This window comes from Neodiprion lecontei, chromosome 6, assembly GCF_021901455.1.
Source record: "Neodiprion lecontei isolate iyNeoLeco1 chromosome 6, iyNeoLeco1.1, whole genome shotgun sequence".
In the NCBI taxonomy this organism is placed as follows: domain Eukaryota; kingdom Metazoa; phylum Arthropoda; class Insecta; order Hymenoptera; family Diprionidae; genus Neodiprion; species Neodiprion lecontei.
In genome coordinates this window covers 20,208,441-20,227,187 of record NC_060265.1, presented here as the reverse complement: position 1 = coordinate 20,227,187, position 18,747 = coordinate 20,208,441, and the positions used below count along the sequence as shown (strand labels likewise).

The window sequence follows — 18,747 nt, the reverse complement described above, 5'->3', positions numbered from 1 at the left end:
GAAAAAAATATTATCTAGGGCACATGAAATGGAGACAGCTGCAGGATAAAGATGTGGCTTTACGAAAGGAAAGCTTTCTTTCCCGAGTCATCAATGAAACACACGAAAACATCTTTCTGACAAGATTTATTGCAAAATAATTTAATGAGAAAAATTATTGATGTGTAGCTTTCGTTTGGTAAAATTTTATGCATTCGATGCGAAACATCAACATAAGGCGGGAAAAAAGTTTAATCCGTGAATTCAGTACTCAGTTTTTAAATTTCATTAAACGGTTTCCTGGGCTTAAGAGGATTATTCTTCTCATTCGTAATCAACTTCAATAATAAAAATGAGTCAGAAAACATAGAAGTAAAATTGGTGAATAAATTGAGCGTAATTCTATTTCAAAGCGACGCACGATAAAAACACGAATATATTTGTAGCAAAGGCACAAAGGTACCGAAATCTTGTTACCACTGTAGAGCACGTTCTCACATTCCAAAAGCATTTCTGCGCGCTGATTGAGCTCCGGCGAAACAGTTTCATTTCGAGCAATTTTATCCAATTATAAGATACGTCCTGTACAACTAGATTAAGTTGTAATTTCAACGATCGAACAATAGAAATCGAAAAGCACTGAGCCTGCATATTTTCATCATAATCTAAGAAGCGACCTTCTCCGATTTTGAAATGAAAAAGCGGCTCAAATATTGCCGATGTTTGAGCAGCTGTCAGTCGAATATCGTACGAAGGGTGCGCCGTCCTTTTCAACGAGGCTCTTAAACCCCCTTGGAGTCCCCGCGGTGGGTCATAAGTTTTCAGACTCTCTTCTTTTTACCCTTAGTTTTTCTCCTTGTTTTCTCGTTGTTTTGGTTTACCAGAAAATTTTCCGAAAGTTTTACTTTGCAGCCGTGTCTGTACTTGCGCATTTGTACAGATATACTATGTATATATTAATACGTACATTCTTCCATGCAATCTCGCTTAAATAGATCAAACGATGACGAATGTCCCTAAGGAGCCGCCCAACTCCTGCCTCCGGGTTTCCGCTCGTCGTCTTGAGCCCCGCGGGACAGGCAAGACGGAATAGCAGGGACGAAAATTTGTTGCTTCGCTTCGGTTTCGCCACTTCTATTCCGCATCTAAGTAATTGTGTTGATTCAACACTCGCAAACGCTGATGGCTTGCGATACCCGAGACAGGTTCGTGATTATTGGTTGTTAAGAGACAGTTCCGCGTGGCTTAGTACACTGACTGCGGTAGATCAACGTCGACTTTGTCACGTTCGATTTCCTCCATCTTCATTCATTCGTCTTGGATCTTAGCAATTAATTTTGCACCGCTGGTTATACCTTGTCGGTAAGATACGCACATGCGCACCTCGGAGGACGGAATGGTTTCAGCGGCTGTGATACTTGAGGATTTGGAGCAAATCTCACGGCTGACTTGACAGCCTAAACTAACCTGGGATAATTAATTCACAAACATCCAGGGCATCCTTGCGGACAATCTCGCTAGTTAGTTACTTGCCGTCCCCAGACGCAGTTTCTATTTGCGCACAGCACAATCCAATTTGTACTAAAAGCTTAGACACCCCGAGCTGAGAAAGGTACGACTCGGGGCTAAGTCCTCGAGCTTAGACCCGTTTCACGATCGATTGATCTTCCTGGGATGACCGGGTCTCCTCTGTGATAACGGATCGCTAACGGTTTAGCGATAATTACTCTGTCACTTATTCAAAATCTCATTTCGCAAGAAGTAGTCTCAATGGAATAGAGTTGACAATATAGCATCTAGAAAATTCAGCGAGGAAAATACCGATTCACGAATTCTGACGATTAGTGCTCACCGTTGGATAAAATAAATCTACATACGTAGAAGCGTTTTTTGCTATCTTCTATTGGTAGCGTCAATTTTTTTTTCTTTTTATTACAAGACTGAATGGCTTTGTGAGAGGCGTTTTCGGAGCCTAAAAAAAATATTTCAAAGTCCAAAAAATCTACGAGACAAGACTACGTCAAGATGGAACTGATTCATTATCGGTATTTGTCATTTTCAGCCACGCATGTCTCTTATTGTTGGCATAAAATGCGTCAACGCGAATGATCGAAAATCGCATGATTTAGATTTTTCGTCTACGATGTGCGGGTAGAATAAAGAATTCGACGTGAAAAAGACATATTTCCGGGCATGTAGTTACAGCCGACGTGTCCCTCCGCATATTCGCTTTCTTATCCGCGAAACGTTATATAAGCACATGACGCTTGTACTTTTTATTACTACCGTCCCACGGAATGTTATCTGTTTTTTCCTCCCTCCTTTCTTTCGACGTCGCAAGAACTTATCTTGAACATAATAAGAATTTTATGTACCTCCGGAATATTATATCCGTGAAATGGGTGCGCGGTATTGAAGTATAACTGATCCGATCGGCTTGTTCGGGAAGAAGCTGCGCAGGTTGTAAACTGAAATAAATATTTGAACGATCCGTACGCCATCGCTCCGTTTCAAGGATCAACAAACAAAGCCAGGGTGAAAACCCATCACGTTTTCACAGTAGGAATAAAAATTTTCTCACAGCTTGAATCGTATTGTACTTGCCTGCCGTAGGCGCACTACGCGAGGAGTTGGAGCTCAACAGATTCAATTCGCAATATTCGAAGGACGAATTCCCGATGATTCCCTTGGTAGTAAAAAGTTTCATTCGATTCCTCAGAAGTTTTCATCGGACAGGCGAGTCGTGCGAAAATTTCCTTTTCAAAAAGCTCGACGAACGAAGAGTGGCTGAATTTTGTTGTAAAACAACGCGAAAAGAGAAGGTGACAAGCTCTGATCGACCGAGTGGTGATACTTTATTATCGCACGTGCGCAATGCCTCGCAATTAAATCGACAATTAAATTCGTTGAATAAAACCACTTAGGAAAAGTTGTGTGTAAGTCAGGTACTCGACTCGATTTCCCTTTCTGAATAAATTTCGAGCTTTACAAGTGGAGCCTTGGGATTATGTACAAGTCTGGTATAAGATAGTTTGGTAGCGAGGACGAAAAATAAGGAGCTTTCAAGTTTTAAGAAGAGTGACGTAAGGAGCTCTTCACAACTCTCGAAAATTCAACTGTAACGCTGATGCCGGTGCTGATTCCGCTTCTGTACTCACCTAAGTGATGGTGATGAAAGAAACGCAGGATGGATGGAGGGACGTTTTGAGGAGAGAAAGAAAGAGAGAGAGGGAGAGAGAGAAAAGTGATATCCAGCGAGTCGCGGTATCTCACTCGTTGGAATAATTTTCTCCTATGATAAATAGGAACATACCTCAAACTTCGACCAAAAGCTGAATAAACCTCGCCGTTTACCACGCAAACATCATTTCGGGATGTACCGTTCCACTCTGGCAAACTTGATGGAAAAAAATCCACGCCGAAACGCGAAAGCAATCCTGCTGCAAGTAACGCAGCTTACGGCTTAAGGAACCGCGCAATTTAATATTCGTTAATGAAAAGCTGCAAGCGCGCACCGTCGAGCTGTAATTTGCTCGTTATTAGAGCACCTTCAAAGTCTGTCAATTTCATCGAGAAACGCGCCGAGCTCTGAGCACTTTTATATCTTTCTCTTCTAAACTTTAATCATTTTCTCATAAATGACTGATAGAGATTATACTTGGTGAAAGGATACGTCACTGAGAATTCAAAAATCTAAAGTTCAAAAAGTACGAATAAGACTGCATACTCCGGGTTAATTAGCTATAGCTCGAATGTGATTTGATGAGACGCTGAAAGCATTTCGGTCCATTCCTGCATCGATCGTCACTGCACCTGCAAGCTCAGGATGCAGTGTCGGGGTGTTGACCGTAATCGGTTGAAAACGAGCAGATGTTTGACGCAAGTTATGGCTTACAAGCAGAGAACTTAGGGGTGGGTTTAGACGAGCCAGAAGCCCGAGTCCTTCCTTGAAACTAGTTTCAAGCTTGTTGACCACCAGCCATCAGGAAATGGAAGACCGAGTTTGCAGCGACGGGCGTGTAAATTAGGGCAAAGTGTCGTACGGATAGGAACGCGAAGAGACGTTGCTGCACGTAATCGAACGACTCAAAGCGTCCGAAGGGTTTCGCGAAGTTATATTTGCCGAGGGTTAAAACTGACCGAAATATTTCGCGGTTCCAGCTTTCTCTAGGCTCGAAGCCAACTGGGACGCGACCAGTGTGCGAAGCGTTGCGACAGTCGATAGTTGTCACGCATAATCAGTCAAGTTCAAAAGCCGAGGCGAGGACTGATTCGGTTAACGTAAAATTAAGCCCAAGTCTAGACGTATTATTTTATCTGTAATTTAGCGAAAAATGCACAGTGCCTCAAGAAGAGCAATTAGCAGAGGCGAATATACGCGAAGTCAAGCCGATTAAATTCCCGATGGAGATCCTTTCATTCGTACAACGTAGAGACGATATTCGTCGTTGAGAAAACGTTTGTCAATACGCGGACAGGTATAGTCATAAGCCGTAAATGGATTACGAATTGCTTTGAAGATGGGTGATTTTGTATTTCGTTTTTTTTTTTCTATTGAAATCTTCTTTCACTTTTCAATTGAACACTATCGGCTTCAGCATTGATTAGTATTTGTAAGTAATATTCTCAACCTTAAAGACCTTCAATAATCACAGAAAAATTGCTGTGATATTATACAATAATTATGTATACCAATGAGATAGATTATTGCTGATTCTATTTTTCTTGACATCGATACGCGAGGAAATTACAAGTGTGTTTCATATGTTACTTGTATTTTCAACGTGAAATGAGGTGCGCATTAAGTAGAAGCAAGTGTATCTTCCCTTACAGCGACTTTTTTTCAGGATTTCTAAGTACGTCTTTATTGTGTTACGTTTAATAGGTACCAAGAGTAAAAGGGTCCCTAAACAGCCCTATAGTCCGCGCGTTCGGTACGTTCCAGACGAAATAGCGGTCGACAAAGTGACACCTCGAAAACTTCACCACAAAATTGTCTGAAAGCTGAATTGTAAAATGACCAAGTTCAGTTATCTGTAAGATATTAAACTTCACAGTCGAGTTATTTTGGATTGAGCTCGGATGCTGATTTAATTCATCCTCCATAGATGTACGTCCTCCTATCAAAGTCGGACGAGTAAGCTCATCAAGTGTTCGAACCTACGTCGATTACCAGGGTTGAATAAGGGCGGGGGATTGGGTAGAACTACTCGAAAGGTTCTCCTCGGATTCGGAAACTGGCGTCTGGCCTCCTGCCTGAGCTGTGGCAGCAGCCCAGAGAAGCAGCAGAAGCAGAGCCCTCTAACCTATGTAATTAAAACAGTGATGTAGGTCACAGAGTCTAGTGCAGACGGGGGTGGGTGACTGGCTGTAGCTATATCGAAGCAAAGACCGTGGCACTTCGAACTTGGCTTCCAAGAGTTCATTACATGCGGCAGTCAGCGAGTCGCCTCAGCCTCCGGAATCTCCGCCTGTTGTCTTCAACCGCAGAGCCCCGGGCCACGTGCTTCTGTCTTCCGCCTTCGGAAACTCTGATACCAAATTTCCAACGATCGATCGGACAGCGCGATCAATGAACAATATCATCAATCGAAAAAAATGTAGTCTCACGCTAGTTTTTCCCCCCGAACTGAAATTTGACTAGGTTTATTCAACGAGAAATTGAACTCGCGTAATGAATGTCAACAGCTGTGTTGTTTTTGCCCCCCTTCCGGTTGACGACAATACAAATACTTACCTTCGTAAAAAAAGTTTCAAATTTTGAAGTAATATTTCACGTATGCTTTCGACAAGCAGGATACACGGATAAAAATTGTTTTCATCCGTGTGAAATGTATTTATTATTGTTATTATAATGTTTCGAGAGGGAAAAAGAGAGTGTGTGTTGTAAGAGTTTTGGATGAGCCGTACAAAATTCATATTATTACGGAAGGTTATTTTGGGGGTGTTGAATTAGTTGCTGCAGCTTTCTCGATTCAAGTATATAAAGTTGCCGTTTGGTTGGTCCGTGGTTGAAATTGTTAAAAACGAGAATAAGACAATCGGACGTTAAAATTGACGAAAATATAAAAAATTCGGTACCTATCTGTTCCCTAAATCCCACAGGAAAAAAAAAATTTGCTGAATTCGCATGCGAAGCTTTTCCGATACCCTCTCACCCTTCCATAAATACAAAATCACTACAGCGTAGGTAACCGTAACATTAAATCCGAAGAGGATGAACGCGAGAGCCGGTACGTTCAACGTGAAATGAGTTCACCCACTAGACGGACTGCATCAGGCAAGTAGTTCACTCTGATAAATAACGCGGAAAGTAGAAGCAGAAGTAGGCTGGGTAGAAATGTGATAGGAGCTGTCAGTGAGGGGAGAGCAGAGAGCCACGACTCGTCAAGAGTCTACGGTAGCTTTTACTCTCAGCTTCGAGTGCCTACCCGGTAGAGGCAAAAGCTAGGGTGGTGTCTGCAATCGGTAGGTGGGCACTCCACCCTGAGCATTCGTTAAAGTGCCGTAGTACTTTTCTCTCGCGAGCCTCTCCTTCGCCGCAGATGATGCAGATATAGCTTTCATAGGTAGGTATGGATCCACCTGCATTTCCTCAGTTTCAACGGTTGCCTGGGCCGGAAAACTTCCCCCTGCATTCACGTATCGAGACCTTTTTCACATCCGTTTCATTTCAAATCCTCGACTGAATGGCCTCTCTTGAATCGGTTAGCTACCGCAATATCTCAGCCGTTTCCTCTTTCGTGCTGCTCCAAGTGTTACAATGATTTTCATCATATCGGTTACTGTCGATTTAACGGTATGTGGGGCTTGGATCAAGGAAATGTCAGGAGATTTTAATGCATGTTCGATCTGACGTCCAGAAACGCTTTCCGAAGGTCTCATGTTATTGTTAGCAATTCGTATACTGTACTTTTCGAAAATACTGTGATTTCTGATGCGGTTCGTTGGTTGGATCTACGCTTAGTCGTAGACTGTTGAACAGAGTACATTACAGCAATTTGTCAAGAGTTTTTTCATCTAATACTTCTCGGTCGGTATTTCATAATTGAGAATAGTATATTTTATATACGTATTAATAAAGGAATCTGTAACGACAGGTGCGAGGTGTAAGTGGATGGTGAAAGGCAAAGAATAGACGGGTAAAATAGAGCGGTAAAATGAATTCACAATTAAAATGAGAGGCGCTCGATAAAGCTTCTCCAATGTAGATGAATATACGGTAGAACTCCATGTGTTTTCGTAAGTAAACTTGGAATAAAAGTTGAAAGCCGTGAATGGAAAACGACAGGATCGTCGGGTGTTCGTTCGAGGTAAAAATCATACTTCCTGCCTCACGTATAGACGGCACTCTCGATTTCCCGACGTGCTTTCAGACGTCGATTGAAAAGTAATCCATCCCGGTGAATATCCGGAGTAGGTTATAAGACAGCGACTAAGTCAGGAAGTGGAAACGCGACTGTGTATTTCTATTTTCCCCAAGATAAATGAGAAAATCGATTAGTGTAGCTTCGTCGGACGGTTGCAGCTCCGCGGCTAGACCGGCTTTATCGTATTTCGCCCTTGCGGACTTGGAGTAAAATAAATAAAGAATTCCGGAAGAGTCGCGATGCCCCCGCAGAACGACGTGTCTACCCTATATACCTCAGTGGTATATTACACAATGTACATAGCTACCAGTCACCCGGCAGCCACTATCTCTAGGTAACAACTGCAGCAGAAACGAGCCGCCAGACCGCGATTAAAAAACAAAGCAGAATAAATGGGAAAGCAAAAAGAGCAAACCGAGAGCTCAGACAATTTGCGGGCTAGATAATTCATTGCATGGCGAATGGAGGCTTCATTTATTCACCCCGGAGGACTATTGGTTAATTGAAATAATTCCGACCGAGTTGAAATAATTCAACACTCCGTGTGTCTGAAATGGTGTTCAATTTTTGACCCAATTTGACCAATTTCTTTGCCACGCGGCAGAAATTGTTTCTTTCTTATACGCAAACTTGTCGTGAATAATTAAAAGAAGTGACTTTTTTCAAGGAGACACGTCAAAACTTCGGAGGGGCTAATTCCCTTTGTAATTAACTTCCAGTCAGGATCTGCGAGTTGCGGTATGAGATTATCGGCGCGGGTTAATATACAAGTTTCCTTTAAAAATTTCCCACAACTTTTGGCCCCGGGTTAAATGTGAACAAAAGACGGGAGGAAACTTAAATCTTTCCAAGTTTTCTAGAAGCATTCGTAAGACTGATTAACCCCCCATTTTATTTTTTCTAAAGGTTTCGATTGACGTGCAATCCGAACCTATCGAGAGTTCATAATGAGGTGCAACATACTGGCGCAACCGAGATTTATGTATTCCTCACTGCTAATTGTCAAATTTCGAGTGAGTAGGCGTACGAGGAGAGTTCCGGCTACCGATTCCTAGACCGACATTTACCGACATTTAACCATGACACAAACCTTTTTTTGGAATGTTCAAGCGTCGGGATTATTCCCACTCTGATCAATAACGTCGGGCAACTGAATGCTCAGATGTACGTTAAAATGAATCAGAGTGGTAATGAGCCCCATGCTCGTGCATTCTGGAAAAGGGTTTGCGTCTTTGCGAAGTATCGGTAAATGTCGGTATGAGAATCTGTATCCAGAATTCTCCTTGTACGCCTACTCGTGTGAATGCAGTCGCGCAAAATTTGAACCCCAAAAATACCCCGTCGCGACTTTCAACCAGCGGCGATGAATTCAGTTCAGACAAATCGGAAGGGAGGGTAGTAGCGAAATCTTGTCTCTAAACGGGGAAAGAGAAACATGCAAAACCTCTTCACGGATTGGTTTTTGGAGCCTTGGTGAGAAAGAAGAGAAATAAAAACGACGATGCTATTCTTGCCGAGAATTTATAAACCAGGATTATCAGAGTGAACGGTTCAAAGCCTCACGCTTCTTTTGAACGGTAACGCCGAGGTCTGAGTGCAGGGTAGAATAACGCGCGCCCAGAATCTAGACATGCGGAGTTCCGCAAAGGGGAGTACAAAAACGTGAATGACGGCAGGTCGCCTCGTCCCAAGGGACCAGAATTAACCGAGCTCTTTCTCTTCTGAAATTTTTAAGGTGGTTCTTCTACCTTTTTCTTCACCTATATCCTCTTATTTACCCCCGCCAAGAATTTAATGGAACCTCTCTAGCTCTTTGCTTTCTTTTTTCTCCGCTCGACCTGCTTCTGCAGTCGAAAAATGCCGATACCTTCCCTCGCTCGCGTTATAAATATACGAAAATCGACCTGTACACGTTCGCTCATCGGTCACGTGGACTCGACGGCCACGTGCATGTAAGAAAACACACGACACGGGGCTAACCGAGCTAACTGAGACTCTGGTTCTACCCCGGTTTGCTCCTAGGTACCAAGCCGTGATTTATATATCAAAAATGCTGTCTCACGTTTATTGTTAGACCAAGAAAATCGTGTGATCGAGTGGCGCATGCTCAGTCTAAACTTCAAGCGCCCGTGGTTCTGGAAACTTACGCGCAGGATAAAAGAAGATTTCAAACGTATGTCGAAGATGTCGTTAATCTTCTGCAACAGACGTAGTAACAATGATTTTAACAACAAGTTTGAAGACCAACAAAACAAAGAAAACAGTATTCGCGACCGGGAATCCTCAGCAAAGGACTTTCGAAGCGCTACTTGGAATCTGTTCCTGAATCGAAACATGAACACACAAACGAGAAGACGGGTTCGATTGCTTATAACGAGCATTATACATCATATATAAAACGCATCGCGTGGCATGGGGATAATCCAACCTGTACAGTGTACAGGGTTGCGAATTACAATCGGTACGGATTATACCTATAGGTAGATGCATCGCAAAATGAGGTATTACGGAGTGCACGCTAAGCCGAAGCGCTTCTCTGCAAGAGCGGATGGGAATATACGATGTCAACGAGATGAGATTGTTTAAGGAAGTCCGTGACCCGATTTTTGTATATCAGTTTTTCCCGACTTTCTGAATCCGAATTATGAATGCACGCCTGGATGAAGAAAAAAAAGTGATGGAGACGACCAGTCGATCAAAAATGGTTCGACCAAGTACGAGGTGTATGTCATTCGACGTAGAAAGAAAAATTATGTAGCAATGAAAATTAGCAGCAAAATACAATTCCTCGTATAAATTGATTCTGAGGAAGATACCGCAATTTACCATTATTATGAGCTCGTTTCGAAACCCTCTTCATTGAATCGAATGGGAACATTTAACATTCTTCGATGATTCTACATACTCGTAAGATCGTTCCGTGTAATATCTGGTTTGGTAGTAAGACATGAGCATGCGGTAAGTATTTTGTGGAGGGGGAAGACGAATCGTGAACTTTCATTACAGGAGCTGAGTTGCGTGATACAATTTAAGTGCACGCGGGAAACTTAAAACGCTGCAAGGATATTGGAGCGCAATTAATCTAGTGCTCATAAAAGTTTTGATTGCCTTATTCCGGGGCTGAGATCCTTGCGAGATTTTCCGTGGGAAATGAGAATCGAGATTTCGTGACAGAAAGAGGAATCACACCTTGCAACAAGGGAGCCAGTGAAAGTGAAACCGGTATATCATTCAAGACGAGCCTTACGGCGAGAGGTGATTAACAAGCGCCTTAATTACGGTCGATTATTAATTTTTGGGCGTTATTAGCGAGGCTACAGAAGAAGATAATCCGGGGTGGCGTTATGTTGGACAGGCAACTCGGGGCGGCGTTGGTTTCTCGCTACCTTCGGCAGGAGGATGAAATACAAAGATAATTAAAATTGAAGCACCTCAACTTCCCTGCCGCGACTTTGGAAACTGAAAATTCCGGCGCTTAGACAGCCTGTTGCGAAGTGCCAGCATCAACGTTTGAATTATTTTTACGCAGACGTTTTAAGCACGAAACTAAATTGTTTCTTTGGGTAATACTGTGGGATTATAAAGCTCAAGTTTCCCAGTATCGCTGAAACATTTATAACGCAAATTACCTCCTATTAAAGATGTTACATTTATCCGTGTTACATAATATTGGAAACACAATACTTTTCCAGCAACGGCTCTTTTGACAATTAAATAGAAACTCAATTTACATGATAAATACCTTCGCTTCGACGGGACTCGGAAACTTGAGCTTTACCTAGGTATTACACAAAATTAAAGCTTAATATCAAATTTTATTGTAAATCCAATCTCGTCGTTGGCCGAGAGAAAGATATATTTTTTTTTTTTTTCAATCTTCCAACTCAACCTACAACGCGTCGGAATGTCGAAGCTGCGCAAATACTGCATCAAAGGCATGATTATTAAGATTCTCACATTGAAGAACAATTCCTCGTTTGACAACTCTTGAAAAATTGTATCCATAATTTTGGATTGTTATTATCGTTCTTACAGGTTATTCGACAATCTAATTAAGCTAAGGTTGATATTAGCTGATGCTCAGTTACACCGATTATAAATCAAAACTGGCTGAATAATGTATAAGACTTAGTACAGCGTTAGAGTAAATAAAAAACGTAAACAGATTTTCGACGATAAGTACAAATGACGCCGACTTGTACACGTCAGGGATACAATAATTTACAAGCTCTGAGAAGTGAGCTTTAGGTTCTCGGACTCTCCGTCGAATCCGAGGATTCCCATTCGGAGCTTGCCAACACACGGAAATTCTTGCTCGTTCTAAATCATAGCGTTACAAGCTCGCGGCAGAGGTTTATAAATCTGTGAAGGCAGCATTCGGTGTCTCACGGAGCAAGGAGCTTCACTCGTGAGTTACATCCAGGATACACGCGATAGGAAACTCCTGCCACTGATGTATTACCCCGTTCACCCCCCAAAATTCACCCTTGCCTTCCGCTTCCGCCAAAGCTCAGGCTATTTCTGCCTGGTCAGCTCCAGCTTCTTACCTCGCACGTAATTTGACGCTTCATTTAATTACCGTCATTATTGTTTCTTCGTTAAGTCAAAATGCATACCTTCAGCTTGTACGTATTTTTGTTAGATTTTAAAATTTCGATTCTAGTAAAAATGAGGATGAAAAAGCACGGTTTGTTAATTCATCGCAAATCATGCTTAATCAAATGTAAACTTCGAACGCTTTTAAAAAAACCGGTGACGGCAGCAACAGTTTTTTTCATATAACTTTTCACAAGGGAAAAAAAAAAGAAAAAAATTTCAGATACAAAGCTATATATGGATTGTTGAACCAGACCGATGCCGCGGATGTTTCATTATTGTTTCTCAACTTCCCAGCATTAAACGGAAAGCCTGGGTACATAAATTATCTGTCGATTCCGGAAGTTAAATTGAGAGTGAAAAGGTTTCGATAAAAGTTTGAATCGTATGAAGGGTGAATTTAAAAATCAAAATCGTAATACATGAAACATGGTTTTTTCTGTTTTGCTAGAAAAACAAAGTACAATAGGTAAATTGAAAAATTACTGTAAACTATCGTAGCCATACGGTTTTGAGAAAGTGAAAATTTGTCGAAACTATCATAATTTTGTATATTACACGATTAACACCATACATCGACTGAGATTAGTTCTCTCACTTTCTACAGAGCCGCGAAGCGTTTCGCCGCATCGAAAATTGCCGCATCCGAGTCGGTTTAATCCTTCCTTGGCGAATGCGGTTACAGACAGCGGGCCTCGGATCTCGGATTACTACCAGGGATAGGGACAGAGACCCTAGTAATCTCTAATGGGAGACGAATTACAGTCTTTAGGAGTAATAACAGTAAAATTGGATGTCCGTAAGAAAGCAATTTTGAACCCAGTCTCCGCCGCTCCGGGTCCACTGCGAGCTGCTCGCACAAGTCCTTTATGCGACTACGAGGTCCGAGACGAGCGAACGTATAACCAGAGAGAGCGAGAGAGAGAAATAGAGAGTGAAACGTTCGAAGCGGGGGTCCGAGTCGAGGTACCCATGAGGGGGTGATAAAAAATTCGCTGGAGTTGCATCGCTGCTTTTTTCAGGGAAAAACTTTCGGCGTCTGATACTGGTAAAAAAATTCCCCAGTTGGTGTACAAGTATATAGGTATCTACTTGCGTCGATAAACATCAAGGCTCCTCATCTTGCGCCACTGCACCACGTTTCTGAAAAGGATGAGAAGGAACACCGGATATCGCTCGGATTTTCCCGTTTCGGAAGGGAAGAGTGGGTAATGCTTGGATGTTATTTTTTCGCGGTAAGTTTCACGAGTCGTCGAAGGATGTGGGAGGCTGGTTTTAACATTCGCGTGACTGCTTTCCCGGCAAAGTTTTAATTTCACTGTACATTTTCAATTCATCGAAGTTGACTCGTAATAATTCTGCAAGTCAATCGGTATAAGAGTTCCCACTCATTTACCATGTTCGAACTATACTCGTCTCATATATATACCTAATATACGGAATCTGTATGGTCGAAAAGAGGATTAATCCAAGCTGTCGATTAATTGATTAATCAAAGAATAAAATCACAACCAAAGATCGGCGTGATGATCAATAATTCCAAGGAATATTGCTTGGACCGTTGATTGGCGTCATCTCAAAACATGATACGCGATTTTTTGATGGGAGGCGGTTTTTCTTGAGTAAAATTAGGGGAAACTCCCAAATTTGACTCTGCGTCAACCCCGTGAATTATCGCGGGCTAACTATTTTATTTCTATACAACGGTCGAATAAATCATAAAGTCGGCGAAACTGGTGACGAAACAAAAATTTATTCTATTTGTAGATTTATTTTATTTGAATGAGGGAATCGATGATTGGATCAACCGATGTTTAGTTGGAGCGACGAGATTTTTATTTGGCTCCCCGCGATCGCCGATTTAATTGATTCATTTTTTGCGTGTAGTAGTTTTTATTCAATTCCATGCGGTGTAGCAGTGCTTGAATTTTTCGGCATAGGTGGAAACCGTCGTTGACGGGTCGATGAGGCTGGAAATTTGATAAGTTAGTACCGCCAATACGCACGATAAGCGTTTCCCAAACATTCCATCACGCCTTGAGTGAGTGAATCCGGATTACGTTGCTGTAGCAACGAAATTCGGTCTGACTTGTGAATGTCGAAAATTGCCCACTTTACTCAAACCGACGACCACTTCAATCTCATCCACGATTCACGAGTTTCAGGATACCTATTCTGAAACATGCCCAGACTCGCTCAGACGATGTCGGATTGGAGTCGAATGGGATCTCTTGGGTATCATCGAGGAAATTTGACAGGCGAATATTTATACGGGACAGGATTGACGGAGGATAGATTTCAAATCAACGTCGCATTACGATTTCGTACAATCAGAGGATTGTTAAATTAGAATTATACTTGAATAACGATGAATTTGTTGAGAAAAATTCAAAACTTCATCAACTTATACGAAAATATGACAGAACCCATTTTTAAATTCTATTAACGAATTTTATTTCGCAGATATATTGAGGGTTGAAGTATATTTCCATTTCTTTTTTCGTCCTCTTTCTTTCACTTCAATTGAATTGCTCGTACAAGCGTTTAATTTCTTCTGATAAAATCGTCACCCCCGTCATCGTCCTTTCCACGTTGTTCAACCACCATTATTATAATCATTTCCAATTTTTATTGCAGAGAATAAACTCCGACGTCATGCTCGTTTCCATAAATTACAACCCGTAATTGGTACGACTGCAGATGTAGAACGAGAACAACGTAACTGTAACAGCGTTACGATATCGCAGTAAACGCGGTACGTACTATAAAGCCACGAAGTTGTCAGACGCAAATTTTATTTTCATCGTCCTAATTTTTTGTCCTTGTAATCTATTGCCTTACGTCCGGGAATTTACATTTTAGGTTATCGCCTCGGAGTCATACAGATAAATATTGCGAACTGTAAAATTAAAAAATGGTATACTATCCTAAGAAAAAATGAAAAGAACGCAAGTTTACTGGAAATCCGTTCGCCGAAACTCACCGCGTGTTTATCGATATGCATTAAATCACGCATCGTCGTTTGTGAAAATTTATAGGAAAGGAGAAACCGGCGAGCCGGTCCACCTCATTTGTCGATTTTCTGTAAGCTCGAGCTTTCCGCTTTGGCCTGGTTGTGTGTGTGTGTGTGTGTATGTAGCTTGGTAAAGATGGGATAAGCGTGAGGTGCAGGCTCATAAATATTGATAACGCCCAGCCCAATCAATAGTTCCGCCCAGCTATCGGCTGGTTAAAAAGTTTCGCCGGTTAAAAAGGGAAATGATTAATGCAAGCCTTAGTCTGCGAGTTCGACGACGCTAGGCGACGCGACGCCGGGATGTACGACTAACTAGACTATTCAGAGAACGAGAGAGAGAGAAAGAGAGAGAGAGAGAGAGAGAGAGAGAGAGATGAGAGTCGACTTCGGGGAACACGAGGTGATAAAGCAGAATGTAGAAAATGTTGTAAAAAAAAAACGAAAAATAAAAAAGGTAGAAGGAACCGCAAATGAAATAAAAAAGGTATGATAATAAAAATGGTCGGTGTATGCCGGGCCATAAATGTAAATCTGAAGTTGGCGTACGTTTCAACGTCCATCGACCCGTCCATGCCGAAAGAACCCCGAACCATCCGCATCCACGGCTCTACCAGCATCTCACGGTATCCAATTTTCCCTAGTCTATTTCGGAATGGCGGATGAAACAGGCTCGGCCTGCTTACGCTTCGCGTCCTCCTTTCCTGCAAGATGAACGGACGAATAAAACGAGTTAGATATACGATTCAACCCTTCCTCGTTTCTGCATCCTCGATACGAAGGCACAACGCAGACTGCGCCGTTCCGTGCCCACCCGGTTGTTACGAGGTGCGTTATACCTGGAGTGTACACAGAGATGGAGCAGCTACTAGGTGATGAACGACTCGCGGCGCAATTGGCAATTAAGAATTGAATCAACTTGCGATGCACCCTGTCGCAGAAGTCGCACCCAGTATCCTTGTACTCATTGTCACTCTGTAAACTTGGATTCATTCCGAAGTGCAGCCCGGGCTTCCGTCTTTTGTTGATCAAGCTTCAGTCCTGCTTTGATGCTTGTGTTGTAAGGCTTCAGTAGTGAAACGATATTGCCTTCTGGTCGGAGGAACGTACACGAAACCGATCTTTCGAGTACCGTGGATACGACGTTTTGGTAAATAAAATCTCCTTGTTCAAGATTTCCAGGAAACTTGACTTCAAGGAGACGGGCAAGTTTATATATTCAGGGAAAAGCGTCTTCTAGAAACCGTTCATCCTGAAGGAATTTTTTAGTAGTCCATATAGTTGATGACTCTTTCACTAGCTTTTCTATAAGATGCCATACTTTAGTACCAAATATCTAGAAGCGAGGAATCCAAATGAGCGACTCTAAAAGTTTAATAGAATCGGAATCTCGGTAAGCGAAGTAATTTTACGTCGCTAAAGCTGGGATTATTTTTTGGAAGAATCAGGGTCCGAAATCACCGAATCGGAAATTTTTATCTCAGTTCATTGTAGCTCAAAATAAGAAACATCGTACGGAAATCATGTGGAAATAGCGTACAAATATTCAAAGACGGAACCGGAACGTGGGTTCAATAAAAAGAAATTGCATTTTCTATGCTTCTAGCGGAGCGATGCAGCTGGATGCTTTTCATATAAATGCAGTTTGAACGTTACACCCATTACCTGCCTGTCGTTTTGAAATTTTTCTACCACGAAGCGTTCCATTTACAGTAACAGAACACTTCAAAATTTCCTTCTACATCTCCGACAATCAATCACAATAAATTTCAACAACCTGCCAGCCCACCAGGCACGGGAAACTAAATCCTTCTTTGAAGCAATAGAGTAATTGTTTGATTATGAAGCGGTTCGTGCACATAACACACTTTACACAACCTCAAGGGTTATTTTGCACACTTCTCTGAACGATATAAATGACCATGGATAAATAAGTTACGTCGTCACCATGGAGGTTCCTATCGAATCCTAAAAATATCCTCGATGCGTTCCCACCGCGTGTTTGAATCCCGAGTAATCGTGATCGCGTCAAAGTTATATTGCAGTAAGTCTGTAATAAAAGCGTTACAATATTAAAGAGGAATACGAACACCGTAACAGAGCGACACGAGTATGAATCAGCGAGCAGACTTCCCTGTGGCTAGAGATTACTGCAATACTACTACTACGACAACTATTTCCACTGCGACTGAGTCGATTCCGGTAAATAAAGCTCCTAAAGCTGAGCCTATTCGCCTATAAGTTCGTTCGTCTGTCGACGTAACAAAGAGAGACAGAGAAATAGAAAAGGTAGTTTATGTTTATTGAATTTTTGATTGCCTCCTCGTAACCCGAATCTCGCTCTCTTGACGGTATAAATGTATAAATCCCGACTTTTCCGGCTTCATAGACCATACTGCGGTACAAGAGGTGGACCCGATTCGTGTGCTCCAGAATTTTTCCGCGAATACCATCTCGAGCACCCATCAGAAGGCTTTTTTTCGACCTCCGGCACTGATGAGGGTCCCAACCGTTCCCTGAGTCTGATTAACGCATTCCATGACGCCTCTCTACGCCGGCGACAATTAATAACACGGTAAAGCCGAGAAAGGTCCCGAAGTGCGCGAGATCAACGGACTCGTTATCGAATACGAGAACCACTTCCGGGATTCCTGCAGTAAGTACGCCAGTGTTTTTTTCCTCACCTTTCCGAAGGCGATCGATCGGATTCGTTGTCAGTCATTAGAGGAGATGGTCTCACCTCGAATTAAATTCTGTTGCTATTCGGTTTCAGAATAAGCCTCTGAGAGGATCCTTTGTCAGCCCGATAATCAAGGAAGCGAGCAGCCTTTCAACCGAGTCAGAAATCCGAATCCAGAAGGATCGTTGCTGCGGCTTTTCAAGGACGAGTTATCCTCTCCAGGATCTTTCATGTCACAAAGCAGTCCAAAAGTTTTCGAACGAAATTCGGCGAAGATCCGGGCCGCGTTGTCTGCCGAAATTGAACCTTTAACGATCTGAAAATGCTCGGATACTTCATGTTGCGGAATTGATTACCAGTCGCGTCTTGTTTCTCGAAGAATGTTGCGAATGTAATTATCCGGATCACTGATTCCCAGTCTTGGAATTTATTGTCGTTGCTATTAAATGAGAATGGGTGACAAATGAACGAAAGCACACCATCCAAAAGGAGGGATAGATTCAAGCCGTTTCGCAGTCGGTCATTCGGTATTCGTCCTACAAAGCTCTGCGGGTTCAAGGTCTGACTTGCAGGGTGAAACTCATTCTAGTTTGGGGTACATAAGACTGGGGTGAGCGTGGCTTAAGCGGAATATGTAACGTTTTCACACCCACCTTGCCGGTAGAATTATCATAATCGATTTTCACTATGGTCCATTCCACGCGTAACTTATGGCACGGAAAAAAATCAATTCGAGTATAAAATGGTTCGATACGCGAACCGGCGACCTTTTTTTTTTTTTCTTTTTTTGTCGACAATTACGGTGTCAAGTTCTTTGGAATTTATGATATTTATCGTAAGAAGTTCGCATGCGGATAAATGTTCGCCATTCGCAAAACACTGAACTCCGCAGAAATATTTAGAAAACAGGGATTTCAGCCAGTTCGTCGTTTCGCCATTTGAATAACTCGTTGCAAAATGAAGCGATGTTTTCCCGCTTTCCACCTAACTTCGCGACAAGAAAAATTTCATAGTCGTTTCAAAAAAATAAGAGCGTGGGTAAGAAAGCTGGGAATTTCCTCACAAAAGTGCACTTTGTAACAGGTTTCTGTCTTGAATTTATGAAAGAA

At 42.2% G+C, this 18,747-nt stretch overlaps 1 long non-coding RNA gene across 1 annotated transcript in view; it reads right to left on the bottom strand.

Moving 5' to 3' along the window:
- Positions 1-18,747, bottom strand: part of LOC124294927 — an 80,270-nt gene that overhangs the window by 33,137 nt on the left and 28,386 nt on the right. The gene's annotated exons all lie outside the window — the stretch shown is intronic.